This window comes from Pleurodeles waltl, unplaced genomic scaffold (assembly GCF_031143425.1).
Source record: "Pleurodeles waltl isolate 20211129_DDA unplaced genomic scaffold, aPleWal1.hap1.20221129 scaffold_107, whole genome shotgun sequence".
Classification (NCBI taxonomy): Eukaryota; Metazoa; Chordata; class Amphibia; order Caudata; family Salamandridae; genus Pleurodeles; species Pleurodeles waltl.
This window is the reverse complement of record NW_027149815.1, coordinates 779,423-806,075: the sequence shown is the minus strand read 5'-3', so window position 1 is coordinate 806,075 and position 26,653 is coordinate 779,423. Positions and strand designations below refer to the sequence as shown.

At 43.6% G+C, this 26,653-nt stretch overlaps 32 non-coding genes across 32 annotated transcripts; 25 read left to right on the top strand and 7 right to left on the bottom strand.

The window, feature by feature from the left end:
* Nucleotides 1-302: 302 nt before the first annotated feature.
* Nucleotides 303-388, top strand: TRNAY-GUA (transfer RNA tyrosine (anticodon GUA)). The gene is given in 2 exon segments: nt 303-339; nt 353-388. It is a non-coding gene; the product is annotated as a tRNA-Tyr (tRNA).
* Nucleotides 389-833: 445 nt separating this feature from the next.
* Nucleotides 834-906, bottom strand: TRNAM-CAU (transfer RNA methionine (anticodon CAU)). The gene has a single exon. It is a non-coding gene; the product is annotated as a tRNA-Met (tRNA).
* Nucleotides 907-1,580: 674 nt separating this feature from the next.
* Nucleotides 1,581-1,652, top strand: TRNAA-GGC (transfer RNA alanine (anticodon GGC)). The gene has a single exon. It is a non-coding gene; the product is annotated as a tRNA-Ala (tRNA).
* Nucleotides 1,653-2,438: 786 nt separating this feature from the next.
* On the top strand, nt 2,439-2,524 carry TRNAY-GUA (transfer RNA tyrosine (anticodon GUA)). The gene is given in 2 exon segments: nt 2,439-2,475; nt 2,489-2,524. It is a non-coding gene; the product is annotated as a tRNA-Tyr (tRNA).
* Nucleotides 2,525-2,969: 445 nt separating this feature from the next.
* Nucleotides 2,970-3,042, bottom strand: TRNAM-CAU (transfer RNA methionine (anticodon CAU)). The gene has a single exon. It is a non-coding gene; the product is annotated as a tRNA-Met (tRNA).
* Nucleotides 3,043-3,716: 674 nt separating this feature from the next.
* On the top strand, nt 3,717-3,788 carry TRNAA-AGC (transfer RNA alanine (anticodon AGC)). Its single transcript has one exon. It is a non-coding gene; the product is annotated as a tRNA-Ala (tRNA).
* A 786-nt stretch (nt 3,789-4,574) lies between these two features.
* On the top strand, nt 4,575-4,660 carry TRNAY-GUA (transfer RNA tyrosine (anticodon GUA)). The gene is given in 2 exon segments: nt 4,575-4,611; nt 4,625-4,660. It is a non-coding gene; the product is annotated as a tRNA-Tyr (tRNA).
* A 445-nt stretch (nt 4,661-5,105) lies between these two features.
* Nucleotides 5,106-5,178, bottom strand: TRNAM-CAU (transfer RNA methionine (anticodon CAU)). The gene has a single exon. It is a non-coding gene; the product is annotated as a tRNA-Met (tRNA).
* Nucleotides 5,179-5,852: 674 nt separating this feature from the next.
* Nucleotides 5,853-5,924, top strand: TRNAA-AGC (transfer RNA alanine (anticodon AGC)). Its single transcript has one exon. It is a non-coding gene; the product is annotated as a tRNA-Ala (tRNA).
* Nucleotides 5,925-6,710: 786 nt separating this feature from the next.
* On the top strand, nt 6,711-6,796 carry TRNAY-GUA (transfer RNA tyrosine (anticodon GUA)). The gene is given in 2 exon segments: nt 6,711-6,747; nt 6,761-6,796. It is a non-coding gene; the product is annotated as a tRNA-Tyr (tRNA).
* A 445-nt stretch (nt 6,797-7,241) lies between these two features.
* On the bottom strand, nt 7,242-7,314 carry TRNAM-CAU (transfer RNA methionine (anticodon CAU)). Its single transcript has one exon. It is a non-coding gene; the product is annotated as a tRNA-Met (tRNA).
* Nucleotides 7,315-7,988: 674 nt separating this feature from the next.
* Nucleotides 7,989-8,060, top strand: TRNAA-AGC (transfer RNA alanine (anticodon AGC)). The gene has a single exon. It is a non-coding gene; the product is annotated as a tRNA-Ala (tRNA).
* A 786-nt stretch (nt 8,061-8,846) lies between these two features.
* On the top strand, nt 8,847-8,932 carry TRNAY-GUA (transfer RNA tyrosine (anticodon GUA)). The gene is given in 2 exon segments: nt 8,847-8,883; nt 8,897-8,932. It is a non-coding gene; the product is annotated as a tRNA-Tyr (tRNA).
* Nucleotides 8,933-9,377: 445 nt separating this feature from the next.
* Nucleotides 9,378-9,450, bottom strand: TRNAM-CAU (transfer RNA methionine (anticodon CAU)). Its single transcript has one exon. It is a non-coding gene; the product is annotated as a tRNA-Met (tRNA).
* Nucleotides 9,451-10,124: 674 nt separating this feature from the next.
* On the top strand, nt 10,125-10,196 carry TRNAA-AGC (transfer RNA alanine (anticodon AGC)). The gene has a single exon. It is a non-coding gene; the product is annotated as a tRNA-Ala (tRNA).
* Nucleotides 10,197-10,982: 786 nt separating this feature from the next.
* On the top strand, nt 10,983-11,068 carry TRNAY-GUA (transfer RNA tyrosine (anticodon GUA)). The gene is given in 2 exon segments: nt 10,983-11,019; nt 11,033-11,068. It is a non-coding gene; the product is annotated as a tRNA-Tyr (tRNA).
* Nucleotides 11,069-12,255: 1,187 nt separating this feature from the next.
* Nucleotides 12,256-12,327, top strand: TRNAA-AGC (transfer RNA alanine (anticodon AGC)). The gene has a single exon. It is a non-coding gene; the product is annotated as a tRNA-Ala (tRNA).
* A 786-nt stretch (nt 12,328-13,113) lies between these two features.
* Nucleotides 13,114-13,199, top strand: TRNAY-GUA (transfer RNA tyrosine (anticodon GUA)). The gene is given in 2 exon segments: nt 13,114-13,150; nt 13,164-13,199. It is a non-coding gene; the product is annotated as a tRNA-Tyr (tRNA).
* Nucleotides 13,200-14,386: 1,187 nt separating this feature from the next.
* Nucleotides 14,387-14,458, top strand: TRNAA-AGC (transfer RNA alanine (anticodon AGC)). Its single transcript has one exon. It is a non-coding gene; the product is annotated as a tRNA-Ala (tRNA).
* Nucleotides 14,459-15,244: 786 nt separating this feature from the next.
* TRNAY-GUA (transfer RNA tyrosine (anticodon GUA)) lies at nt 15,245-15,330 on the top strand. Its single transcript is given in 2 exon segments — nt 15,245-15,281; nt 15,295-15,330. It is a non-coding gene; the product is annotated as a tRNA-Tyr (tRNA).
* A 1,187-nt stretch (nt 15,331-16,517) lies between these two features.
* Nucleotides 16,518-16,589, top strand: TRNAA-AGC (transfer RNA alanine (anticodon AGC)). Its single transcript has one exon. It is a non-coding gene; the product is annotated as a tRNA-Ala (tRNA).
* A 786-nt stretch (nt 16,590-17,375) lies between these two features.
* Nucleotides 17,376-17,461, top strand: TRNAY-GUA (transfer RNA tyrosine (anticodon GUA)). Its single transcript is given in 2 exon segments — nt 17,376-17,412; nt 17,426-17,461. It is a non-coding gene; the product is annotated as a tRNA-Tyr (tRNA).
* Nucleotides 17,462-18,653: 1,192 nt separating this feature from the next.
* TRNAA-AGC (transfer RNA alanine (anticodon AGC)) lies at nt 18,654-18,725 on the top strand. The gene has a single exon. It is a non-coding gene; the product is annotated as a tRNA-Ala (tRNA).
* A 786-nt stretch (nt 18,726-19,511) lies between these two features.
* Nucleotides 19,512-19,597, top strand: TRNAY-GUA (transfer RNA tyrosine (anticodon GUA)). The gene is given in 2 exon segments: nt 19,512-19,548; nt 19,562-19,597. It is a non-coding gene; the product is annotated as a tRNA-Tyr (tRNA).
* Nucleotides 19,598-20,784: 1,187 nt separating this feature from the next.
* Nucleotides 20,785-20,856, top strand: TRNAA-AGC (transfer RNA alanine (anticodon AGC)). The gene has a single exon. It is a non-coding gene; the product is annotated as a tRNA-Ala (tRNA).
* Nucleotides 20,857-21,642: 786 nt separating this feature from the next.
* Nucleotides 21,643-21,728, top strand: TRNAY-GUA (transfer RNA tyrosine (anticodon GUA)). Its single transcript is given in 2 exon segments — nt 21,643-21,679; nt 21,693-21,728. It is a non-coding gene; the product is annotated as a tRNA-Tyr (tRNA).
* A 1,192-nt stretch (nt 21,729-22,920) lies between these two features.
* On the top strand, nt 22,921-22,992 carry TRNAA-AGC (transfer RNA alanine (anticodon AGC)). Its single transcript has one exon. It is a non-coding gene; the product is annotated as a tRNA-Ala (tRNA).
* A 786-nt stretch (nt 22,993-23,778) lies between these two features.
* On the top strand, nt 23,779-23,864 carry TRNAY-GUA (transfer RNA tyrosine (anticodon GUA)). Its single transcript is given in 2 exon segments — nt 23,779-23,815; nt 23,829-23,864. It is a non-coding gene; the product is annotated as a tRNA-Tyr (tRNA).
* A 445-nt stretch (nt 23,865-24,309) lies between these two features.
* Nucleotides 24,310-24,382, bottom strand: TRNAM-CAU (transfer RNA methionine (anticodon CAU)). The gene has a single exon. It is a non-coding gene; the product is annotated as a tRNA-Met (tRNA).
* Nucleotides 24,383-25,056: 674 nt separating this feature from the next.
* TRNAA-AGC (transfer RNA alanine (anticodon AGC)) lies at nt 25,057-25,128 on the top strand. Its single transcript has one exon. It is a non-coding gene; the product is annotated as a tRNA-Ala (tRNA).
* A 786-nt stretch (nt 25,129-25,914) lies between these two features.
* TRNAY-GUA (transfer RNA tyrosine (anticodon GUA)) lies at nt 25,915-26,000 on the top strand. Its single transcript is given in 2 exon segments — nt 25,915-25,951; nt 25,965-26,000. It is a non-coding gene; the product is annotated as a tRNA-Tyr (tRNA).
* A 445-nt stretch (nt 26,001-26,445) lies between these two features.
* Nucleotides 26,446-26,518, bottom strand: TRNAM-CAU (transfer RNA methionine (anticodon CAU)). Its single transcript has one exon. It is a non-coding gene; the product is annotated as a tRNA-Met (tRNA).
* Nucleotides 26,519-26,653: the final 135 nt, after the last annotated feature.

Here is a 26,653-nt window from a genome sequence, read left to right as displayed (position 1 = left end):
CCAAAGGGCTGTGGATTCCTCGGCCCCATGCCCTTTCAGGAAAACTCCTTTCTGTAGGATTTCTAATTCTAGGTCCCCTGCTTTCCTTCACGCCAGCACAGCACATTCAGGTAGGTAAGCAGTCCCCCTTTATGGTGATAAGATGTAGCTGAGAATGCACTCTAGGAAGTGGCAATTTGTAGAGCAAGCTGCAGGTCATATTCATGATTTTCAAGATTAGACTGCAGTACTCCCACCCCACTCCCGCCGCAACCATTATTGAAAGAAAGATGAATGCAGCATGGAAAGCTGTACTGCCTAATCCTCCGATAGCTCAGTTGGGAGAGCGGAGGACTGTAGTGGAGAAACAGAAATCCTTAGGTCGCTGGTTCAAATCCGGCTCGGAGGAGTTTCCCCTTTTTTGTTTTCCATAGCTGCTTTCTCTCTTGTTAAAACATTATGTGCCCCTCTGATTGAGAAACATTTCCCTAGCTCCAAATAAATGCTAGGACAGAAGGGTAGACTTCTTCTGCTTTCCAATGAAATTGACCACATAGTCATTTCTGAGGGATGTTGGAAGAGAAATAAACAAGGACCTGCAGATCAGAATTCATTCCAAAGCCTTGACTAAATATATGAAGGCACTTGGAAGACTTCCAGTTTCATTGTACCAAGGTAGATGTTTCGGCAGCCGAACCAGCTAAAACTCACCTACAATGAGTGGCCATGGATATGAAAGAGGGAATCTACAAAGACACCAACTCCTTAAAACTGAGCAAGATGCAATGTGGAGGAATAGTTTACAGATTTGGAGAAAATCTGAGATGTTTCTCTTGACAAAAGAAACACTGCAATGCCCTCTCTGAGGATGGAACTCAGGACCTTCAGATTATGAGACTGACGCGCTGCCTACTGCGCTAAGAAGGCTGCTTGAAACCGCTAACAAATGCGTCTACACACCATGAAGAGGGAAGGTAGCAAAAATGCTGTTCTCATGTTGGAATATCAATACACTTCGGTTGCCTCGCTGGATTAAAATCGTCTGCAGTTATAATGGTCAGAAGACTGCTCTTTCCCAGTGCTTAAACCCACACCCCATACATTTAGCCATGCAAAAGAAATCAGGGCATACCATTCACCTCTCTAAGAAAGATCGTGCCATTTTTTCCTCCACATAACTGAGAATGAAATGGACTAAAACCCAGAATTAACATGCCGCCCCTAGCCGTAGATGCATCTAGATCTCAACACTTTACATGCTAATGTAACATAGCTGTGTGTCCTGCAAAAAGAGCAGGGGTACCTTAAGTCATCTCACAAGATGTGGAAACAGCACTCAACCATATCCTTCTTTGATGTATCCTGAACCAGTTGCCTTGAATACTCTGGCTTTTTTCGATTGCATCTAGCTGTTGTGTGTGGGGAATTATTCATTCTAGAGTCAACCTTATTCCATAAAAAACGGTGCTAGAAAATCCAGCTGTAAATCATATGGAATTCCACACCTGACGCTTCCCATTCCAGTGTCATATGTGGTGAATGTACATTCAATAGAATTCCAGGTTTCCATGCGTGGAGCAAGGTCTCCCTCTACAGGATGTGGGGATGTAGCTCAGTGGTAGAGCGCATGCTTGGCATGTATGAGGCCCCGGGTTCAATCCCCGGCATCTCCAGCTTTTCGCCATGCTAATCTTGCCTTTTGACAGATAGCTAGGCTGGCATCATGAGTAAGGAAGTGAGATGTCATGCAGCTGGTGCCAGAACCCCACTTTCTTCGCCTTGCAAAACCTTTTGAAATGGGGCTATCTCATTTCCCGTGTTTATAGAAAAAAATAATCTTGCTTCCATAAGAAACCAAAGTGGTGATTTATCTTGGCATTCTTAGTATAGAAAACGGGCACAGCTGTCTTGGTCATTTATTTGAATTCTTCCTCTAAACCAGAGACTCTTACCAGAAGGTTTAAGAAAAACAGAATGTTTTCTTCATCCTAATCCCTTCTGAATGGTCCATTAATCTACTGGTTTTGCTTTTCCAGTTCCTTTCACAGAAGCATTAAAAATGCATGTTCTTCATGCTCCGTACGGAGTAATGACTCTCCTAACTTTCTGTCCTTTCCTTCATGTTCCCATGCTGTCATCCTTTTGCCAGAAATGCTTCCAAAGGGCTGTGGATTCCTCGGCCCCATGCCCTTTCAGGAAAACTCCTTTCTGTAGGATTTCTAATTCTAGGTCCCCTGCTTTCCTTCACGCCAGCACAGCACATTCAGGTAGGTAAGCAGTCCCCCTTTATGGTGATAAGATGTAGCTGAGAATGCACTCTAGGAAGTGGCAATTTGTAGAGCAAGCTGCAGGTCATATTCATGATTTTCAAGATTAGACTGCAGTACTCCCACCCCACTCCCGCCGCAACCATTATTGAAAGAAAGATGAATGCAGCATGGAAAGCTGTACTGCCTAATCCTCCGATAGCTCAGTTGGGAGAGCGGAGGACTGTAGTGGAGAAACAGAAATCCTTAGGTCGCTGGTTCAAATCCGGCTCGGAGGAGTTTCCCCTTTTTTGTTTTCCATAGCTGCTTTCTCTCTTGTTAAAACATTATGTGCCCCTCTGATTGAGAAACATTTCCCTAGCTCCAAATAAATGCTAGGACAGAAGGGTAGACTTCTTCTGCTTTCCAATGAAATTGACCACATAGTCATTTCTGAGGGATGTTGGAAGAGAAATAAACAAGGACCTGCAGATCAGAATTCATTCCAAAGCCTTGACTAAATATATGAAGGCACTTGGAAGACTTCCAGTTTCATTGTACCAAGGTAGATGTTTCGGCAGCCGAACCAGCTAAAACTCACCTACAATGAGTGGCCATGGATATGAAAGAGGGAATCTACAAAGACACCAACTCCTTAAAACTGAGCAAGATGCAATGTGGAGGAATAGTTTACAGATTTGGAGAAAATCTGAGATGTTTCTCTTGACAAAAGAAACACTGCAATGCCCTCTCTGAGGATGGAACTCAGGACCTTCAGATTATGAGACTGACGCGCTGCCTACTGCGCTAAGAAGGCTGCTTGAAACCGCTAACAAATGCGTCTACACACCATGAAGAGGGAAGGTAGCAAAAATGCTGTTCTCATGTTGGAATATCAATACACTTCGGTTGCCTCGCTGGATTAAAATCGTCTGCAGTTATAATGGTCAGAAGACTGCTCTTTCCCAGTGCTTAAACCCACACCCCATACATTTAGCCATGCAAAAGAAATCAGGGCATACCATTCACCTCTCTAAGAAAGATCGTGCCATTTTTTCCTCCACATAACTGAGAATGAAATGGACTAAAACCCAGAATTAACATGCCGCCCCTAGCCGTAGATGCATCTAGATCTCAACACTTTACATGCTAATGTAACATAGCTGTGTGTCCTGCAAAAAGAGCAGGGGTACCTTAAGTCATCTCACAAGATGTGGAAACAGCACTCAACCATATCCTTCTTTGATGTATCCTGAACCAGTTGCCTTGAATACTCTGGCTTTTTTCGATTGCATCTAGCTGTTGTGTGTGGGGAATTATTCATTCTAGAGTCAACCTTATTCCATAAAAAACGGTGCTAGAAAATCCAGCTGTAAATCATATGGAATTCCACACCTGACGCTTCCCATTCCAGTGTCATATGTGGTGAATGTACATTCAATAGAATTCCAGGTTTCCATGCGTGGAGCAAGGTCTCCCTCTACAGGATGTGGGGATGTAGCTCAGTGGTAGAGCGCATGCTTAGCATGTATGAGGCCCCGGGTTCAATCCCCGGCATCTCCAGCTTTTCGCCATGCTAATCTTGCCTTTTGACAGATAGCTAGGCTGGCATCATGAGTAAGGAAGTGAGATGTCATGCAGCTGGTGCCAGAACCCCACTTTCTTCGCCTTGCAAAACCTTTTGAAATGGGGCTATCTCATTTCCCGTGTTTATAGAAAAAAATAATCTTGCTTCCATAAGAAACCAAAGTGGTGATTTATCTTGGCATTCTTAGTATAGAAAACGGGCACAGCTGTCTTGGTCATTTATTTGAATTCTTCCTCTAAACCAGAGACTCTTACCAGAAGGTTTAAGAAAAACAGAATGTTTTCTTCATCCTAATCCCTTCTGAATGGTCCATTAATCTACTGGTTTTGCTTTTCCAGTTCCTTTCACAGAAGCATTCAAAATGCATGTTCTTCATGCTCCGTACGGAGTAATGACTCTCCTAACTTTCTGTCCTTTCCTTCATGTTCCCATGCTGTCATCCTTTTGCCAGAAATGCTTCCAAAGGGCTGTGGATTCCTCGGCCCCATGCCCTTTCAGGAAAACTCCTTTCTGTAGGATTTCTAATTCTAGGTCCCCTGCTTTCCTTCACGCCAGCACAGCACATTCAGGTAGGTAAGCAGTCCCCCTTTATGGTGATAAGATGTAGCTGAGAATGCACTCTAGGAAGTGGCAATTTGTAGAGCAAGCTGCAGGTCATATTCATGATTTTCAAGATTAGACTGCAGTACTCCCACCCCACTCCCGCCGCAACCATTATTGAAAGAAAGATGAATGCAGCATGGAAAGCTGTACTGCCTAATCCTCCGATAGCTCAGTTGGGAGAGCGGAGGACTGTAGTGGAGAAACAGAAATCCTTAGGTCGCTGGTTCAAATCCGGCTCGGAGGAGTTTCCCCTTTTTTGTTTTCCATAGCTGCTTTCTCTCTTGTTAAAACATTATGTGCCCCTCTGATTGAGAAACATTTCCCTAGCTCCAAATAAATGCTAGGACAGAAGGGTAGACTTCTTCTGCTTTCCAATGAAATTGACCACATAGTCATTTCTGAGGGATGTTGGAAGAGAAATAAACAAGGACCTGCAGATCAGAATTCATTCCAAAGCCTTGACTAAATATATGAAGGCACTTGGAAGACTTCCAGTTTCATTGTACCAAGGTAGATGTTTCGGCAGCCGAACCAGCTAAAACTCACCTACAATGAGTGGCCATGGATATGAAAGAGGGAATCTACAAAGACACCAACTCCTTAAAACTGAGCAAGATGCAATGTGGAGGAATAGTTTACAGATTTGGAGAAAATCTGAGATGTTTCTCTTGACAAAAGAAACACTGCAATGCCCTCTCTGAGGATGGAACTCAGGACCTTCAGATTATGAGACTGACGCGCTGCCTACTGCGCTAAGAAGGCTGCTTGAAACCGCTAACAAATGCGTCTACACACCATGAAGAGGGAAGGTAGCAAAAATGCTGTTCTCATGTTGGAATATCAATACACTTCGGTTGCCTCGCTGGATTAAAATCGTCTGCAGTTATAATGGTCAGAAGACTGCTCTTTCCCAGTGCTTAAACCCACACCCCATACATTTAGCCATGCAAAAGAAATCAGGGCATACCATTCACCTCTCTAAGAAAGATCGTGCCATTTTTTCCTCCACATAACTGAGAATGAAATGGACTAAAACCCAGAATTAACATGCCGCCCCTAGCCGTAGATGCATCTAGATCTCAACACTTTACATGCTAATGTAACATAGCTGTGTGTCCTGCAAAAAGAGCAGGGGTACCTTAAGTCATCTCACAAGATGTGGAAACAGCACTCAACCATATCCTTCTTTGATGTATCCTGAACCAGTTGCCTTGAATACTCTGGCTTTTTTCGATTGCATCTAGCTGTTGTGTGTGGGGAATTATTCATTCTAGAGTCAACCTTATTCCATAAAAAACGGTGCTAGAAAATCCAGCTGTAAATCATATGGAATTCCACACCTGACGCTTCCCATTCCAGTGTCATATGTGGTGAATGTACATTCAATAGAATTCCAGGTTTCCATGCGTGGAGCAAGGTCTCCCTCTACAGGATGTGGGGATGTAGCTCAGTGGTAGAGCGCATGCTTAGCATGTATGAGGCCCCGGGTTCAATCCCCGGCATCTCCAGCTTTTCGCCATGCTAATCTTGCCTTTTGACAGATAGCTAGGCTGGCATCATGAGTAAGGAAGTGAGATGTCATGCAGCTGGTGCCAGAACCCCACTTTCTTCGCCTTGCAAAACCTTTTGAAATGGGGCTATCTCATTTCCCGTGTTTATAGAAAAAAATAATCTTGCTTCCATAAGAAACCAAAGTGGTGATTTATCTTGGCATTCTTAGTATAGAAAACGGGCACAGCTGTCTTGGTCATTTATTTGAATTCTTCCTCTAAACCAGAGACTCTTACCAGAAGGTTTAAGAAAAACAGAATGTTTTCTTCATCCTAATCCCTTCTGAATGGTCCATTAATCTACTGGTTTTGCTTTTCCAGTTCCTTTCACAGAAGCATTCAAAATGCATGTTCTTCATGCTCCGTACGGAGTAATGACTCTCCTAACTTTCTGTCCTTTCCTTCATGTTCCCATGCTGTCATCCTTTTGCCAGAAATGCTTCCAAAGGGCTGTGGATTCCTCGGCCCCATGCCCTTTCAGGAAAACTCCTTTCTGTAGGATTTCTAATTCTAGGTCCCCTGCTTTCCTTCACGCCAGCACAGCACATTCAGGTAGGTAAGCAGTCCCCCTTTATGGTGATAAGATGTAGCTGAGAATGCACTCTAGGAAGTGGCAATTTGTAGAGCAAGCTGCAGGTCATATTCATGATTTTCAAGATTAGACTGCAGTACTCCCACCCCACTCCCGCCGCAACCATTATTGAAAGAAAGATGAATGCAGCATGGAAAGCTGTACTGCCTAATCCTCCGATAGCTCAGTTGGGAGAGCGGAGGACTGTAGTGGAGAAACAGAAATCCTTAGGTCGCTGGTTCAAATCCGGCTCGGAGGAGTTTCCCCTTTTTTGTTTTCCATAGCTGCTTTCTCTCTTGTTAAAACATTATGTGCCCCTCTGATTGAGAAACATTTCCCTAGCTCCAAATAAATGCTAGGACAGAAGGGTAGACTTCTTCTGCTTTCCAATGAAATTGACCACATAGTCATTTCTGAGGGATGTTGGAAGAGAAATAAACAAGGACCTGCAGATCAGAATTCATTCCAAAGCCTTGACTAAATATATGAAGGCACTTGGAAGACTTCCAGTTTCATTGTACCAAGGTAGATGTTTCGGCAGCCGAACCAGCTAAAACTCACCTACAATGAGTGGCCATGGATATGAAAGAGGGAATCTACAAAGACACCAACTCCTTAAAACTGAGCAAGATGCAATGTGGAGGAATAGTTTACAGATTTGGAGAAAATCTGAGATGTTTCTCTTGACAAAAGAAACACTGCAATGCCCTCTCTGAGGATGGAACTCAGGACCTTCAGATTATGAGACTGACGCGCTGCCTACTGCGCTAAGAAGGCTGCTTGAAACCGCTAACAAATGCGTCTACACACCATGAAGAGGGAAGGTAGCAAAAATGCTGTTCTCATGTTGGAATATCAATACACTTCGGTTGCCTCGCTGGATTAAAATCGTCTGCAGTTATAATGGTCAGAAGACTGCTCTTTCCCAGTGCTTAAACCCACACCCCATACATTTAGCCATGCAAAAGAAATCAGGGCATACCATTCACCTCTCTAAGAAAGATCGTGCCATTTTTTCCTCCACATAACTGAGAATGAAATGGACTAAAACCCAGAATTAACATGCCGCCCCTAGCCGTAGATGCATCTAGATCTCAACACTTTACATGCTAATGTAACATAGCTGTGTGTCCTGCAAAAAGAGCAGGGGTACCTTAAGTCATCTCACAAGATGTGGAAACAGCACTCAACCATATCCTTCTTTGATGTATCCTGAACCAGTTGCCTTGAATACTCTGGCTTTTTTCGATTGCATCTAGCTGTTGTGTGTGGGGAATTATTCATTCTAGAGTCAACCTTATTCCATAAAAAACGGTGCTAGAAAATCCAGCTGTAAATCATATGGAATTCCACACCTGACGCTTCCCATTCCAGTGTCATATGTGGTGAATGTACATTCAATAGAATTCCAGGTTTCCATGCGTGGAGCAAGGTCTCCCTCTACAGGATGTGGGGATGTAGCTCAGTGGTAGAGCGCATGCTTAGCATGTATGAGGCCCCGGGTTCAATCCCCGGCATCTCCAGCTTTTCGCCATGCTAATCTTGCCTTTTGACAGATAGCTAGGCTGGCATCATGAGTAAGGAAGTGAGATGTCATGCAGCTGGTGCCAGAACCCCACTTTCTTCGCCTTGCAAAACCTTTTGAAATGGGGCTATCTCATTTCCCGTGTTTATAGAAAAAAATAATCTTGCTTCCATAAGAAACCAAAGTGGTGATTTATCTTGGCATTCTTAGTATAGAAAACGGGCACAGCTGTCTTGGTCATTTATTTGAATTCTTCCTCTAAACCAGAGACTCTTACCAGAAGGTTTAAGAAAAACAGAATGTTTTCTTCATCCTAATCCCTTCTGAATGGTCCATTAATCTACTGGTTTTGCTTTTCCAGTTCCTTTCACAGAAGCATTCAAAATGCATGTTCTTCATGCTCCGTACGGAGTAATGACTCTCCTAACTTTCTGTCCTTTCCTTCATGTTCCCATGCTGTCATCCTTTTGCCAGAAATGCTTCCAAAGGGCTGTGGATTCCTCGGCCCCATGCCCTTTCAGGAAAACTCCTTTCTGTAGGATTTCTAATTCTAGGTCCCCTGCTTTCCTTCACGCCAGCACAGCACATTCAGGTAGGTAAGCAGTCCCCCTTTATGGTGATAAGATGTAGCTGAGAATGCACTCTAGGAAGTGGCAATTTGTAGAGCAAGCTGCAGGTCATATTCATGATTTTCAAGATTAGACTGCAGTACTCCCACCCCACTCCCGCCGCAACCATTATTGAAAGAAAGATGAATGCAGCATGGAAAGCTGTACTGCCTAATCCTCCGATAGCTCAGTTGGGAGAGCGGAGGACTGTAGTGGAGAAACAGAAATCCTTAGGTCGCTGGTTCAAATCCGGCTCGGAGGAGTTTCCCCTTTTTTGTTTTCCATAGCTGCTTTCTCTCTTGTTAAAACATTATGTGCCCCTCTGATTGAGAAACATTTCCCTAGCTCCAAATAAATGCTAGGACAGAAGGGTAGACTTCTTCTGCTTTCCAATGAAATTGACCACATAGTCATTTCTGAGGGATGTTGGAAGAGAAATAAACAAGGACCTGCAGATCAGAATTCATTCCAAAGCCTTGACTAAATATATGAAGGCACTTGGAAGACTTCCAGTTTCATTGTACCAAGGTAGATGTTTCGGCAGCCGAACCAGCTAAAACTCACCTACAATGAGTGGCCATGGATATGAAAGAGGGAATCTACAAAGACACCAACTCCTTAAAACTGAGCAAGATGCAATGTGGAGGAATAGTTTACAGATTTGGAGAAAATCTGAGATGTTTCTCTTGACAAAAGAAACACTGCAATGCCCTCTCTGAGGATGGAACTCAGGACCTTCAGATTATGAGACTGACGCGCTGCCTACTGCGCTAAGAAGGCTGCTTGAAACCGCTAACAAATGCGTCTACACACCATGAAGAGGGAAGGTAGCAAAAATGCTGTTCTCATGTTGGAATATCAATACACTTCGGTTGCCTCGCTGGATTAAAATCGTCTGCAGTTATAATGGTCAGAAGACTGCTCTTTCCCAGTGCTTAAACCCACACCCCATACATTTAGCCATGCAAAAGAAATCAGGGCATACCATTCACCTCTCTAAGAAAGATCGTGCCATTTTTTCCTCCACATAACTGAGAATGAAATGGACTAAAACCCAGAATTAACATGCCGCCCCTAGCCGTAGATGCATCTAGATCTCAACACTTTACATGCTAATGTAACATAGCTGTGTGTCCTGCAAAAAGAGCAGGGGTACCTTAAGTCATCTCACAAGATGTGGAAACAGCACTCAACCATATCCTTCTTTGATGTATCCTGAACCAGTTGCCTTGAATACTCTGGCTTTTTTCGATTGCATCTAGCTGTTGTGTGTGGGGAATTATTCATTCTAGAGTCAACCTTATTCCATAAAAAACGGTGCTAGAAAATCCAGCTGTAAATCATATGGAATTCCACACCTGACGCTTCCCATTCCAGTGTCATATGTGGTGAATGTACATTCAATAGAATTCCAGGTTTCCATGCGTGGAGCAAGGTCTCCCTCTACAGGATGTGGGGATGTAGCTCAGTGGTAGAGCGCATGCTTAGCATGTATGAGGCCCCGGGTTCAATCCCCGGCATCTCCAGCTTTTCGCCATGCTAATCTTGCCTTTTGACAGATAGCTAGGCTGGCATCATGAGTAAGGAAGTGAGATGTCATGCAGCTGGTGCCAGAACCCCACTTTCTTCGCCTTGCAAAACCTTTTGAAATGGGGCTATCTCATTTCCCGTGTTTATAGAAAAAAATAATCTTGCTTCCATAAGAAACCAAAGTGGTGATTTATCTTGGCATTCTTAGTATAGAAAACGGGCACAGCTGTCTTGGTCATTTATTTGAATTCTTCCTCTAAACCAGAGACTCTTACCAGAAGGTTTAAGAAAAACAGAATGTTTTCTTCATCCTAATCCCTTCTGAATGGTCCATTAATCTACTGGTTTTGCTTTTCCAGTTCCTTTCACAGAAGCATTCAAAATGCATGTTCTTCATGCTCCGTACGGAGTAATGACTCTCCTAACTTTCTGTCCTTTCCTTCATGTTCCCATGCTGTCATCCTTTTGCCAGAAATGCTTCCAAAGGGCTGTGGATTCCTCGGCCCCATGCCCTTTCAGGAAAACTCCTTTCTGTAGGATTTCTAATTCTAGGTCCCCTGCTTTCCTTCACGCCAGCACAGCACATTCAGGTAGGTAAGCAGTCCCCCTTTATGGTGATAAGATGTAGCTGAGAATGCACTCTAGGAAGTGGCAATTTGTAGAGCAAGCTGCAGGTCATATTCATGATTTTCAAGATTAGACTGCAGTACTCCCACCCCACTCCCGCCGCAACCATTATTGAAAGAAAGATGAATGCAGCATGGAAAGCTGTACTGCCTAATCCTCCGATAGCTCAGTTGGGAGAGCGGAGGACTGTAGTGGAGAAACAGAAATCCTTAGGTCGCTGGTTCAAATCCGGCTCGGAGGAGTTTCCCCTTTTTTGTTTTCCATAGCTGCTTTCTCTCTTGTTAAAACATTATGTGCCCCTCTGATTGAGAAACATTTCCCTAGCTCCAAATAAATGCTAGGACAGAAGGGTAGACTTCTTCTGCTTTCCAATGAAATTGACCACATAGTCATTTCTGAGGGATGTTGGAAGAGAAATAAACAAGGACCTGCAGATCAGAATTCATTCCAAAGCCTTGACTAAATATATGAAGGCACTTGGAAGACTTCCAGTTTCATTGTACCAAGGTAGATGTTTCGGCAGCCGAACCAGCTAAAACTCACCTACAATGAGTGGCCATGGATATGAAAGAGGGAATCTACAAAGACACCAACTCCTTAAAACTGAGCAAGATGCAATGTGGAGGAATAGTTTACAGATTTGGAGAAAATCTGAGATGTTTCTCTTGACAAAAGAAACACTGCAAACTCTGAGGATCGAACTCAGGACCTTCAGATTATGAGACTGACGCGCTGCCTACTGCGCTAAGAAGGCTGCTTGAAACCGCTAACAAATGCGTCTACACACCATGAAGAGGGAAGGTAGCAAAAATGCTGTTCTCATGTTGGAATATCAATACACTTCGGTTGCCTCGCTGGATTAAAATCGTCTGCAGTTATAATGGTCAGAAGACTGCTCTTTCCCAGTGCTTAAACCCACACCCCATACATTTAGCCATGCAAAAGAAATCAGGGCATACCATTCACCTCTCTAAGAAAGATCGTGCCATTTTTTCCTCCACATAACTGAGAATGAAATGGACTAAAACCCAGAATTAACATGCCGCCCCTAGCCGTAGATGCATCTAGATCTCAACACTGTACATGCTAATGTAACATAGCTGTGTGTCCTGCAAAAAGAGCAGGGGTACCTTAAGTCATCTCACAAGATGTGGAAACAGCACTCAACCATATCCTTCTTTGATGTATCCTGAACCAGTTGCCTTGAATACTCTGGCTTTTTTCGATTGCATCTAGCTGTTGTGTGTGGGGAATTATTCATTCTAGAGTCAACCTTATTCCATAAAAAACGGTGCTAGAAAATCCAGCTGTAAATCATATGGAATTCCACACCTGACGCTTCCCATTCCAGTGTCATATGTGGTGAATGTACATTCAATAGAATTCCAGGTTTCCATGCGTGGAGCAAGGTCTCCCTCTACAGGATGTGGGGATGTAGCTCAGTGGTAGAGCGCATGCTTAGCATGTATGAGGCCCCGGGTTCAATCCCCGGCATCTCCAGCTTTTCGCCATGCTAATCTTGCCTTTTGACAGATAGCTAGGCTGGCATCATGAGTAAGGAAGTGAGATGTCATGCAGCTGGTGCCAGAACCCCACTTTCTTCGCCTTGCAAAACCTTTTGAAATGGGGCTATCTCATTTCCCGTGTTTATAGAAAAAAATAATCTTGCTTCCATAAGAAACCAAAGTGGTGATTTATCTTGGCATTCTTAGTATAGAAAACGGGCACAGCTGTCTTGGTCATTTATTTGAATTCTTCCTCTAAACCAGAGACTCTTACCAGAAGGTTTAAGAAAAACAGAATGTTTTCTTCATCCTAATCCCTTCTGAATGGTCCATTAATCTACTGGTTTTGCTTTTCCAGTTCCTTTCACAGAAGCATTCAAAATGCATGTTCTTCATGCTCCGTACGGAGTAATGACTCTCCTAACTTTCTGTCCTTTCCTTCATGTTCCCATGCTGTCATCCTTTTGCCAGAAATGCTTCCAAAGGGCTGTGGATTCCTCGGCCCCATGCCCTTTCAGGAAAACTCCTTTCTGTAGGATTTCTAATTCTAGGTCCCCTGCTTTCCTTCACGCCAGCACAGCACATTCAGGTAGGTAAGCAGTCCCCCTTTATGGTGATAAGATGTAGCTGAGAATGCACTCTAGGAAGTGGCAATTTGTAGAGCAAGCTGCAGGTCATATTCATGATTTTCAAGATTAGACTGCAGTACTCCCACCCCACTCCCGCCGCAACCATTATTGAAAGAAAGATGAATGCAGCATGGAAAGCTGTACTGCCTAATCCTCCGATAGCTCAGTTGGGAGAGCGGAGGACTGTAGTGGAGAAACAGAAATCCTTAGGTCGCTGGTTCAAATCCGGCTCGGAGGAGTTTCCCCTTTTTTGTTTTCCATAGCTGCTTTCTCTCTTGTTAAAACATTATGTGCCCCTCTGATTGAGAAACATTTCCCTAGCTCCAAATAAATGCTAGGACAGAAGGGTAGACTTCTTCTGCTTTCCAATGAAATTGACCACATAGTCATTTCTGAGGGATGTTGGAAGAGAAATAAACAAGGACCTGCAGATCAGAATTCATTCCAAAGCCTTGACTAAATATATGAAGGCACTTGGAAGACTTCCAGTTTCATTGTACCAAGGTAGATGTTTCGGCAGCCGAACCAGCTAAAACTCACCTACAATGAGTGGCCATGGATATGAAAGAGGGAATCTACAAAGACACCAACTCCTTAAAACTGAGCAAGATGCAATGTGGAGGAATAGTTTACAGATTTGGAGAAAATCTGAGATGTTTCTCTTGACAAAAGAAACACTGCAAACTCTGAGGATCGAACTCAGGACCTTCAGATTATGAGACTGACGCGCTGCCTACTGCGCTAAGAAGGCTGCTTGAAACCGCTAACAAATGCGTCTACACACCATGAAGAGGGAAGGTAGCAAAAATGCTGTTCTCATGTTGGAATATCAATACACTTCGGTTGCCTCGCTGGATTAAAATCGTCTGCAGTTATAATGGTCAGAAGACTGCTCTTTCCCAGTGCTTAAACCCACACCCCATACATTTAGCCATGCAAAAGAAATCAGGGCATACCATTCACCTCTCTAAGAAAGATCGTGCCATTTTTTCCTCCACATAACTGAGAATGAAATGGACTAAAACCCAGAATTAACATGCCGCCCCTAGCCGTAGATGCATCTAGATCTCAACACTGTACATGCTAATGTAACATAGCTGTGTGTCCTGCAAAAAGAGCAGGGGTACCTTAAGTCATCTCACAAGATGTGGAAACAGCACTCAACCATATCCTTCTTTGATGTATCCTGAACCAGTTGCCTTGAATACTCTGGCTTTTTTCGATTGCATCTAGCTGTTGTGTGTGGGGAATTATTCATTCTAGAGTCAACCTTATTCCATAAAAAACGGTGCTAGAAAATCCAGCTGTAAATCATATGGAATTCCACACCTGACGCTTCCCATTCCAGTGTCATATGTGGTGAATGTACATTCAATAGAATTCCAGGTTTCCATGCGTGGAGCAAGGTCTCCCTCTACAGGATGTGGGGATGTAGCTCAGTGGTAGAGCGCATGCTTAGCATGTATGAGGCCCCGGGTTCAATCCCCGGCATCTCCAGCTTTTCGCCATGCTAATCTTGCCTTTTGACAGATAGCTAGGCTGGCATCATGAGTAAGGAAGTGAGATGTCATGCAGCTGGTGCCAGAACCCCACTTTCTTCGCCTTGCAAAACCTTTTGAAATGGGGCTATCTCATTTCCCGTGTTTATAGAAAAAAATAATCTTGCTTCCATAAGAAACCAAAGTGGTGATTTATCTTGGCATTCTTAGTATAGAAAACGGGCACAGCTGTCTTGGTCATTTATTTGAATTCTTCCTCTAAACCAGAGACTCTTACCAGAAGGTTTAAGAAAAACAGAATGTTTTCTTCATCCTAATCCCTTCTGAATGGTCCATTAATCTACTGGTTTTGCTTTTCCAGTTCCTTTCACAGAAGCATTCAAAATGCATGTTCTTCATGCTCCGTACGGAGTAATGACTCTCCTAACTTTCTGTCCTTTCCTTCATGTTCCCATGCTGTCATCCTTTTGCCAGAAATGCTTCCAAAGGGCTGTGGATTCCTCGGCCCCATGCCCTTTCAGGAAAACTCCTTTCTGTAGGATTTCTAATTCTAGGTCCCCTGCTTTCCTTCACGCCAGCACAGCACATTCAGGTAGGTAAGCAGTCCCCCTTTATGGTGATAAGATGTAGCTGAGAATGCACTCTAGGAAGTGGCAATTTGTAGAGCAAGCTGCAGGTCATATTCATGATTTTCAAGATTAGACTGCAGTACTCCCACCCCACTCCCGCCGCAACCATTATTGAAAGAAAGATGAATGCAGCATGGAAAGCTGTACTGCCTAATCCTCCGATAGCTCAGTTGGGAGAGCGGAGGACTGTAGTGGAGAAACAGAAATCCTTAGGTCGCTGGTTCAAATCCGGCTCGGAGGAGTTTCCCCTTTTTTGTTTTCCATAGCTGCTTTCTCTCTTGTTAAAACATTATGTGCCCCTCTGATTGAGAAACATTTCCCTAGCTCCAAATAAATGCTAGGACAGAAGGGTAGACTTCTTCTGCTTTCCAATGAAATTGACCACATAGTCATTTCTGAGGGATGTTGGAAGAGAAATAAACAAGGACCTGCAGATCAGAATTCATTCCAAAGCCTTGACTAAATATATGAAGGCACTTGGAAGACTTCCAGTTTCATTGTACCAAGGTAGATGTTTCGGCAGCCGAACCAGCTAAAACTCACCTACAATGAGTGGCCATGGATATGAAAGAGGGAATCTACAAAGACACCAACTCCTTAAAACTGAGCAAGATGCAATGTGGAGGAATAGTTTACAGATTTGGAGAAAATCTGAGATGTTTCTCTTGACAAAAGAAACACTGCAAACTCTGAGGATCGAACTCAGGACCTTCAGATTATGAGACTGACGCGCTGCCTACTGCGCTAAGAAGGCTGCTTGAAACCGCTAACAAATGCGTCTACACACCATGAAGAGGGAAGGTAGCAAAAATGCTGTTCTCATGTTGGAATATCAATACACTTCGGTTGCCTCGCTGGATTAAAATCGTCTGCAGTTATAATGGTCAGAAGACTGCTCTTTCCCAGTGCTTAAACCCACACCCCATACATTTAGCCATGCAAAAGAAATCAGGGCATACCATTCACCTCTCTAAGAAAGATCGTGCCATTTTTTCCTCCACATAACTGAGAATGAAATGGACTAAAACCCAGAATTAACATGCCGCCCCTAGCCGTAGATGCATCTAGATCTCAACACTGTACATGCTAATGTAACATAGCTGTGTGTCCTGCAAAAAGAGCAGGGGTACCTTAAGTCATCTCACAAGATGTGGAAACAGCACTCAACCATATCCTTCTTTGATGTATCCTGAACCAGTTGCCTTGAATACTCTGGCTTTTTTCGATTGCATCTAGCTGTTGTGTGTGGGGAATTATTCATTCTAGAGTCAACCTTATTCCATAAAAAACGGTGCTAGAAAATCCAGCTGTAAATCATATGGAATTCCACACCTGACGCTTCCCATTCCAGTGTCATATGTGGTGAATGTACATTCAATAGAATTCCAGGTTTCCATGCGTGGAGCAAGGTCTCCCTCTACAGGATGTGGGGATGTAGCTCAGTGGTAGAGCGCATGCTTAGCATGTATGAGGCCCCGGGTTCAATCCCCGGCATCTCCAGCTTTTCGCCATGCTAATCTTGCCTTTTGACAGATAGCTAGGCTGGCATCATGAGTAAGGAAGTGAGATGTCATGCAGCTGGTGCCAGAACCCCACTTTCTTCGCCTTGCAAAACCTTTTGAAATGGGGCTATCTCATTTCCCGTGTTTATAGAAAAAAATAATCTTGCTTCCATAAGAAACCAAAGTGGTGATTTATCTTGGCATTCTTAGTATAGAAAACGGGCACAGCTGTCTTGGTCATTTATTTGAATTCTTCCTCTAAACCAGAGACTCTTACCAGAAGGTTTAAGAAAAACAGAATGTTTTCTTCATCCTAATCCCTTCTGAATGGTCCATTAATCTACTGGTTTTGCTTTTCCAGTTCCTTTCACAGAAGCATTCAAAATGCATGTTCTTCATGCTCCGTACGGAGTAATGACTCTCCTAACTTTCTGTCCTTTCCTTCATGTTCCCATGCTGTCATCCTTTTGCCAGAAATGCTTCCAAAGGGCTGTGGATTCCTCGGCCCCATGCCCTTTCAGGAAAACTCCTTTCTGTAGGATTTCTAATTCTAGGTCCCCTGCTTTCCTTCACGCCAGCACAGCACATTCAGGTAGGTAAGCAGTCCCCCTTTATGGTGATAAGATGTAGCTGAGAATGCACTCTAGGAAGTGGCAATTTGTAGAGCAAGCTGCAGGTCATATTCATGATTTTCAAGATTAGACTGCAGTACTCCCACCCCACTCCCGCCGCAACCATTATTGAAAGAAAGATGAATGCAGCATGGAAAGCTGTACTGCCTAATCCTCCGATAGCTCAGTTGGGAGAGCGGAGGACTGTAGTGGAGAAACAGAAATCCTTAGGTCGCTGGTTCAAATCCGGCTCGGAGGAGTTTCCCCTTTTTTGTTTTCCATAGCTGCTTTCTCTCTTGTTAAAACATTATGTGCCCCTCTGATTGAGAAACATTTCCCTAGCTCCAAATAAATGCTAGGACAGAAGGGTAGACTTCTTCTGCTTTCCAATGAAATTGACCACATAGTCATTTCTGAGGGATGTTGGAAGAGAAATAAACAAGGACCTGCAGATCAGAATTCATTCCAAAGCCTTGACTAAATATATGAAGGCACTTGGAAGACTTCCAGTTTCATTGTACCAAGGTAGATGTTTCGGCAGCCGAACCAGCTAAAACTCACCTACAATGAGTGGCCATGGATATGAAAGAGGGAATCTACAAAGACACCAACTCCTTAAAACTGAGCAAGATGCAATGTGGAGGAATAGTTTACAGATTTGGAGAAAATCTGAGATGTTTCTCTTGACAAAAGAAACACTGCAATGCCCTCTCTGAGGATGGAACTCAGGACCTTCAGATTATGAGACTGACGCGCTGCCTACTGCGCTAAGAAGGCTGCTTGAAACCGCTAACAAATGCGTCTACACACCATGAAGAGGGAAGGTAGCAAAAATGCTGTTCTCATGTTGGAATATCAATACACTTCGGTTGCCTCGCTGGATTAAAATCGTCTGCAGTTATAATGGTCAGAAGACTGCTCTTTCCCAGTGCTTAAACCCACACCCCATACATTTAGCCATGCAAAAGAAATCAGGGCATACCATTCACCTCTCTAAGAAAGATCGTGCCATTTTTTCCTCCACATAACTGAGAATGAAATGGACTAAAACCCAGAATTAACATGCCGCCCCTAGCCGTAGATGCATCTAGATCTCAACACTTTACATGCTAATGTAACATAGCTGTGTGTCCTGCAAAAAGAGCAGGGGTACCTTAAGTCATCTCACAAGATGTGGAAACAGCACTCAACCATATCCTTCTTTGATGTATCCTGAACCAGTTGCCTTGAATACTCTGGCTTTTTTCGATTGCATCTAGCTGTTGTGTGTGGGGAATTATTCATTCTAGAGTCAACCTTATTCCATAAAAAACGGTGCTAGAAAATCCAGCTGTAAATCATATGGAATTCCACACCTGACGCTTCCCATTCCAGTGTCATATGTGGTGAATGTACATTCAATAGAATTCCAGGTTTCCATGCGTGGAGCAAGGTCTCCCTCTACAGGATGTGGGGATGTAGCTCAGTGGTAGAGCGCATGCTTAGCATGTATGAGGCCCCGGGTTCAATCCCCGGCATCTCCAGCTTTTCGCCATGCTAATCTTGCCTTTTGACAGATAGCTAGGCTGGCATCATGAGTAAGGAAGTGAGATGTCATGCAGCTGGTGCCAGAACCCCACTTTCTTCGCCTTGCAAAACCTTTTGAAATGGGGCTATCTCATTTCCCGTGTTTATAGAAAAAAATAATCTTGCTTCCATAAGAAACCAAAGTGGTGATTTATCTTGGCATTCTTAGTATAGAAAACGGGCACAGCTGTCTTGGTCATTTATTTGAATTCTTCCTCTAAACCAGAGACTCTTACCAGAAGGTTTAAGAAAAACAGAATGTTTTCTTCATCCTAATCCCTTCTGAATGGTCCATTAATCTACTGGTTTTGCTTTTCCAGTTCCTTTCACAGAAGCATTCAAAATGCATGTTCTTCATGCTCCGTACGGAGTAATGACTCTCCTAACTTTCTGTCCTTTCCTTCATGTTCCCATGCTGTCATCCTTTTGCCAGAAATGCTTCCAAAGGGCTGTGGATTCCTCGGCCCCATGCCCTTTCAGGAAAACTCCTTTCTGTAGGATTTCTAATTCTAGGTCCCCTGCTTTCCTTCACGCCAGCACAGCACATTCAGGTAGGTAAGCAGTCCCCCTTTATGGTGATAAGATGTAGCTGAGAATGCACTCTAGGAAGTGGCAATTTGTAGAGCAAGCTGCAGGTCATATTCATGATTTTCAAGATTAGACTGCAGTACTCCCACCCCACTCCCGCCGCAACCATTATTGAAAGAAAGATGAATGCAGCATGGAAAGCTGTACTGCCTAATCCTCCGATAGCTCAGTTGGGAGAGCGGAGGACTGTAGTGGAGAAACAGAAATCCTTAGGTCGCTGGTTCAAATCCGGCTCGGAGGAGTTTCCCCTTTTTTGTTTTCCATAGCTGCTTTCTCTCTTGTTAAAACATTATGTGCCCCTCTGATTGAGAAACATTTCCCTAGCTCCAAATAAATGCTAGGACAGAAGGGTAGACTTCTTCTGCTTTCCAATGAAATTGACCACATAGTCATTTCTGAGGGATGTTGGAAGAGAAATAAACAAGGACCTGCAGATCAGAATTCATTCCAAAGCCTTGACTAAATATATGAAGGCACTTGGAAGACTTCCAGTTTCATTGTACCAAGGTAGATGTTTCGGCAGCCGAACCAGCTAAAACTCACCTACAATGAGTGGCCATGGATATGAAAGAGGGAATCTACAAAGACACCAACTCCTTAAAACTGAGCAAGATGCAATGTGGAGGAATAGTTTACAGATTTGGAGAAAATCTGAGATGTTTCTCTTGACAAAAGAAACACTGCAAACTCTGAGGATCGAACTCAGGACCTTCAGATTATGAGACTGACGCGCTGCCTACTGCGCTAAGAAGGCTGCTTGAAACCGCTAACAAATGCGTCTACACACCATGAAGAGGGAAGGTAGCAAAAATGCTGTTCTCATGTTGGAATATCAATACACTTCGGTTGCCTCGCTGGATTAAAATCGTCTGCAGTTATAATGGTCAGAAGACTGCTCTTTCCCAGTGCTTAAACCCACACCCCATACATTTAGCCATGCAAAAGAAATCAGGGCATACCATTCACCTCTCTAAGAAAGATCGTGCCATTTTTTCCTCCACATAACTGAGAATGAAATGGACTAAAACCCAGAATTAACATGCCGCCCCTAGCCGTAGATGCATCTAGATCTCAACACTGTACATGCTAATGTAACATAGCTGTGTGTCCTGCAAAAAGAGCAGGGGTACCTTAAGTCATCTCACAAGATGTGGAAACAGCACTCAACCATATCCTTCTTTGATGTATCCTGAACCAGTTGCCTTGAATACTCTGGCTTTTTTCGATTGCATCTAGCTGTTGTGTGTGGGGAATTATTCATTCTAGAGTCAACCTTATTCCATAAAAAACGGTGCTAGAAAATCCAGCTGTAAATCATATGGAATTCCACACCTGACGCTTCCCATTCCAGTGTCATATGTGGTGAATGTACATTCAATAGAATTCCAGGTTTCCATGCGTGGAGCAAGGTCTCCCTCTACAGGATGTGGGGATGTAGCTCAGTGGTAGAGCGCATGCTTAGCATGTATGAGGCCCCGGGTTCAATCCCCGGCATCTCCAGCTTTTCGCCATGCTAATCTTGCCTTTTGACAGATAGCTAGGCTGGCATCATGAGTAAGGAAGTGAGATGTCATGCAGCTGGTGCCAGAACCCCACTTTCTTCGCCTTGCAAAACCTTTTGAAATGGGGCTATCTCATTTCCCGTGTTTATAGAAAAAAATAATCTTGCTTCCATAAGAAACCAAAGTGGTGATTTATCTTGGCATTCTTAGTATAGAAAACGGGCACAGCTGTCTTGGTCATTTATTTGAATTCTTCCTCTAAACCAGAGACTCTTACCAGAAGGTTTAAGAAAAACAGAATGTTTTCTTCATCCTAATCCCTTCTGAATGGTCCATTAATCTACTGGTTTTGCTTTTCCAGTTCCTTTCACAGAAGCATTCAAAATGCATGTTCTTCATGCTCCGTACGGAGTAATGACTCTCCTAACTTTCTGTCCTTTCCTTCATGTTCCCATGCTGTCATCCTTTTGCCAGAAATGCTTCCAAAGGGCTGTGGATTCCTCGGCCCCATGCCCTTTCAGGAAAACTCCTTTCTGTAGGATTTCTAATTCTAGGTCCCCTGCTTTCCTTCACGCCAGCACAGCACATTCAGGTAGGTAAGCAGTCCCCCTTTATGGTGATAAGATGTAGCTGAGAATGCACTCTAGGAAGTGGCAATTTGTAGAGCAAGCTGCAGGTCATATTCATGATTTTCAAGATTAGACTGCAGTACTCCCACCCCACTCCCGCCGCAACCATTATTGAAAGAAAGATGAATGCAGCATGGAAAGCTGTACTGCCTAATCCTCCGATAGCTCAGTTGGGAGAGCGGAGGACTGTAGTGGAGAAACAGAAATCCTTAGGTCGCTGGTTCAAATCCGGCTCGGAGGAGTTTCCCCTTTTTTGTTTTCCATAGCTGCTTTCTCTCTTGTTAAAACATTATGTGCCCCTCTGATTGAGAAACATTTCCCTAGCTCCAAATAAATGCTAGGACAGAAGGGTAGACTTCTTCTGCTTTCCAATGAAATTGACCACATAGTCATTTCTGAGGGATGTTGGAAGAGAAATAAACAAGGACCTGCAGATCAGAATTCATTCCAAAGCCTTGACTAAATATATGAAGGCACTTGGAAGACTTCCAGTTTCATTGTACCAAGGTAGATGTTTCGGCAGCCGAACCAGCTAAAACTCACCTACAATGAGTGGCCATGGATATGAAAGAGGGAATCTACAAAGACACCAACTCCTTAAAACTGAGCAAGATGCAATGTGGAGGAATAGTTTACAGATTTGGAGAAAATCTGAGATGTTTCTCTTGACAAAAGAAACACTGCAATGCCCTCTCTGAGGATGGAACTCAGGACCTTCAGATTATGAGACTGACGCGCTGCCTACTGCGCTAAGAAGGCTGCTTGAAACCGCTAACAAATGCGTCTACACACCATGAAGAGGGAAGGTAGCAAAAATGCTGTTCTCATGTTGGAATATCAATACACTTCGGTTGCCTCGCTGGATTAAAATCGTCTGCAGTTATAATGGTCAGAAGACTGCTCTTTCCCAGTGCTTAAACCCACACCCCATACATTTAGCCATGCAAAAGAAATCAGGGCATACCATTCACCTCTCTAAGAAAGATCGTGCCATTTTTTCCTCCACATAACTGAGAATGAAATGGACTAAAACCCAGAATTAACATGCCGCCCCTAGCCGTAGATGCATCTAGATCTCAACACTTTACATGCTAATGTAACATAGCTGTGTGTCCTGCAAAAAGAGCAGGGGTACCTTAAGTCATCTCACAAGATGTGGAAACAGCACTCAACCATATCCTTCTTTGATGTATCCTGAACCAGTTGCCTTGAATACTCTGGCTTTTTTCGATTGCATCTAGCTGTTGTGTGTGGGGAATTATTCATTCTAGAGTCAACCTTATTCCATAAAAAACGGTGCTAGAAAATCCAGCTGTAAATCATATGGAATTCCACACCTGACGCTTCCCATTCCAGTGTCATATGTGGTGAATGTACATTCAATAGAATTCCAGGTTTCCATGCGTGGAGCAAGGTCTCCCTCTACAGGATGTGGGGATGTAGCTCAGTGGTAGAGCGCATGCTTAGCATGTATGAGGCCCCGGGTTCAATCCCCGGCATCTCCAGCTTTTCGCCATGCTAATCTTGCCTTTTGACAGATAGCTAGGCTGGCATCATGAGTAAGGAAGTGAGATGTCATGCAGCTGGTGCCAGAACCCCACTTTCTTCGCCTTGCAAAACCTTTTGAAATGGGGCTATCTCATTTCCCGTGTTTATAGAAAAAAATAATCTTGCTTCCATAAGAAACCAAAGTGGTGATTTATCTTGGCATTCTTAGTATAGAAAACGGGCACAGCTGTCTTGGTCATTTATTTGAATTCTTCCTCTAAACCAGAGACTCTTACCAGAAGGTTTAAGAAAAACAGAATGTTTTCTTCATCCTAATCCCTTCTGAATGGTCCATTAATCTACTGGTTTTGCTTTTCCAGTTCCTTTCACAGAAGCATTCAAAATGCATGTTCTTCATGCTCCGTACGGAGTAATGACTCTCCTAACTTTCTGTCCTTTCCTTCATGTTCCCATGCTGTCATCCTTTTGCCAGAAATGCTTCCAAAGGGCTGTGGATTCCTCGGCCCCATGCCCTTTCAGGAAAACTCCTTTCTGTAGGATTTCTAATTCTAGGTCCCCTGCTTTCCTTCACGCCAGCACAGCACATTCAGGTAGGTAAGCAGTCCCCCTTTATGGTGATAAGATGTAGCTGAGAATGCACTCTAGGAAGTGGCAATTTGTAGAGCAAGCTGCAGGTCATATTCATGATTTTCAAGATTAGACTGCAGTACTCCCACCCCACTCCCGCCGCAACCATTATTGAAAGAAAGATGAATGCAGCATGGAAAGCTGTACTGCCTAATCCTCCGATAGCTCAGTTGGGAGAGCGGAGGACTGTAGTGGAGAAACAGAAATCCTTAGGTCGCTGGTTCAAATCCGGCTCGGAGGAGTTTCCCCTTTTTTGTTTTCCATAGCTGCTTTCTCTCTTGTTAAAACATTATGTGCCCCTCTGATTGAGAAACATTTCCCTAGCTCCAAATAAATGCTAGGACAGAAGGGTAGACTTCTTCTGCTTTCCAATGAAATTGACCACATAGTCATTTCTGAGGGATGTTGGAAGAGAAATAAACAAGGACCTGCAGATCAGAATTCATTCCAAAGCCTTGACTAAATATATGAAGGCACTTGGAAGACTTCCAGTTTCATTGTACCAAGGTAGATGTTTCGGCAGCCGAACCAGCTAAAACTCACCTACAATGAGTGGCCATGGATATGAAAGAGGGAATCTACAAAGACACCAACTCCTTAAAACTGAGCAAGATGCAATGTGGAGGAATAGTTTACAGATTTGGAGAAAATCTGAGATGTTTCTCTTGACAAAAGAAACACTGCAATGCCCTCTCTGAGGATCGAACTCAGGACCTTCAGATTATGAGACTGACGCGCTGCCTACTGCGCTAAGAAGGCTGCTTGAAACCGCTAACAAATGCGTCTACACACCATGAAGAGGGAAGGTAGCAAAAATGCTGTTCTCATGTTGGAATATCAATACACTTCGGTTGCCTCGCTGGATTAAAATCGTCTGCAGTTATAATGGTCAGAAGACTGCTCTTTCCCAGTGCTTAAACCCACACCCCATACATTTAGCCATGCAAAAGAAATCAGGGCATACCATTCACCTCTCTAAGAAAGATCGTGCCATTTTTTCCTCCACATAACTGAGAATGAAATGGACTAAAACCCAGAATTAACATGCCGCCCCTAGCCGTAGATGCATCTAGATCTCAACACTGTACATGCTAATGTAACATAGCTGTGTGTCCTGCAAAAAGAGCAGGGGTACCTTAAGTCATCTCACAAGATGTGGAAACAGCACTCAACCATATCCTTCTTTGATGTATCCTGAACCAGTTGCCTTGAATACTCTGGCTTTTTTCGATTGCATCTAGCTGTTGTGTGTGGGGAATTATTCATTCTAGAGTCAACCTTATTCCATAAAAAACGGTGCTAGAAAATCCAGCTGTAAATCATATGGAATTCCACACCTGACGCTTCCCATTCCAGTGTCATATGTGGTGAATGTACATTCAATAGAATTCCAGGTTTCCATGCGTGGAGCAAGGTCTCCCTCTACAGGATGTGGGGATGTAGCTCAGTGGTAGAGCGCATGCTTAGCATGTATGAGGCCCCGGGTTCAATCCCCGGCATCTCCAGCTTTTCGCCATGCTAATCTTGCCTTTTGACAGATAGCTAGGCTGGCATCATGAGTAAGGAAGTGAGATGTCATGCAGCTGGTGCCAGAACCCCACTTTCTTCGCCTTGCAAAACCTTTTGAAATGGGGCTATCTCATTTCCCGTGTTTATAGAAAAAAATAATCTTGCTTCCATAAGAAACCAAAGTGGTGATTTATCTTGGCATTCTTAGTATAGAAAACGGGCACAGCTGTCTTGGTCATTTATTTGAATTCTTCCTCTAAACCAGAGACTCTTACCAGAAGGTTTAAGAAAAACAGAATGTTTTCTTCATCCTAATCCCTTCTGAATGGTCCATTAATCTACTGGTTTTGCTTTTCCAGTTCCTTTCACAGAAGCATTAAAAATGCATGTTCTTCATGCTCCGTACGGAGTAATGACTCTCCTAACTTTCTGTCCTTTCCTTCATGTTCCCATGCTGTCATCCTTTTGCCAGAAATGCTTCCAAAGGGCTGTGGATTCCTCGGCCCCATGCCCTTTCAGGAAAACTCCTTTCTGTAGGATTTCTAATTCTAGGTCCCCTGCTTTCCTTCACGCCAGCACAGCACATTCAGGTAGGTAAGCAGTCCCCCTTTATGGTGATAAGATGTAGCTGAGAATGCACTCTAGGAAGTGGCAATTTGTAGAGCAAGCTGCAGGTCATATTCATGATTTTCAAGATTAGACTGCAGTACTCCCACCCCACTCCCGCCGCAACCATTATTGAAAGAAAGATGAATGCAGCATGGAAAGCTGTACTGCCTAATCCTCCGATAGCTCAGTTGGGAGAGCGGAGGACTGTAGTGGAGAAACAGAAATCCTTAGGTCGCTGGTTCAAATCCGGCTCGGAGGAGTTTCCCCTTTTTTGTTTTCCATAGCTGCTTTCTCTCTTGTTAAAACATTATGTGCCCCTCTGATTGAGAAACATTTCCCTAGCTCCAAATAAATGCTAGGACAGAAGGGTAGACTTCTTCTGCTTTCCAATGAAATTGACCACATAGTCATTTCTGAGGGATGTTGGAAGAGAAATAAACAAGGACCTGCAGATCAGAATTCATTCCAAAGCCTTGACTAAATATATGAAGGCACTTGGAAGACTTCCAGTTTCATTGTACCAAGGTAGATGTTTCGGCAGCCGAACCAGCTAAAACTCACCTACAATGAGTGGCCATGGATATGAAAGAGGGAATCTACAAAGACACCAACTCCTTAAAACTGAGCAAGATGCAATGTGGAGGAATAGTTTACAGATTTGGAGAAAATCTGAGATGTTTCTCTTGACAAAAGAAACACTGCAATGCCCTCTCTGAGGATCGAACTCAGGACCTTCAGATTATGAGACTGACGCGCTGCCTACTGCGCTAAGAAGGCTGCTTGAAACCGCTAACAAATGCGTCTACACACCATGAAGAGGGAAGGTAGCAAAAATGCTGTTCTCATGTTGGAATATCAATACACTTCGGTTGCCTCGCTGGATTAAAATCGTCTGCAGTTATAATGGTCAGA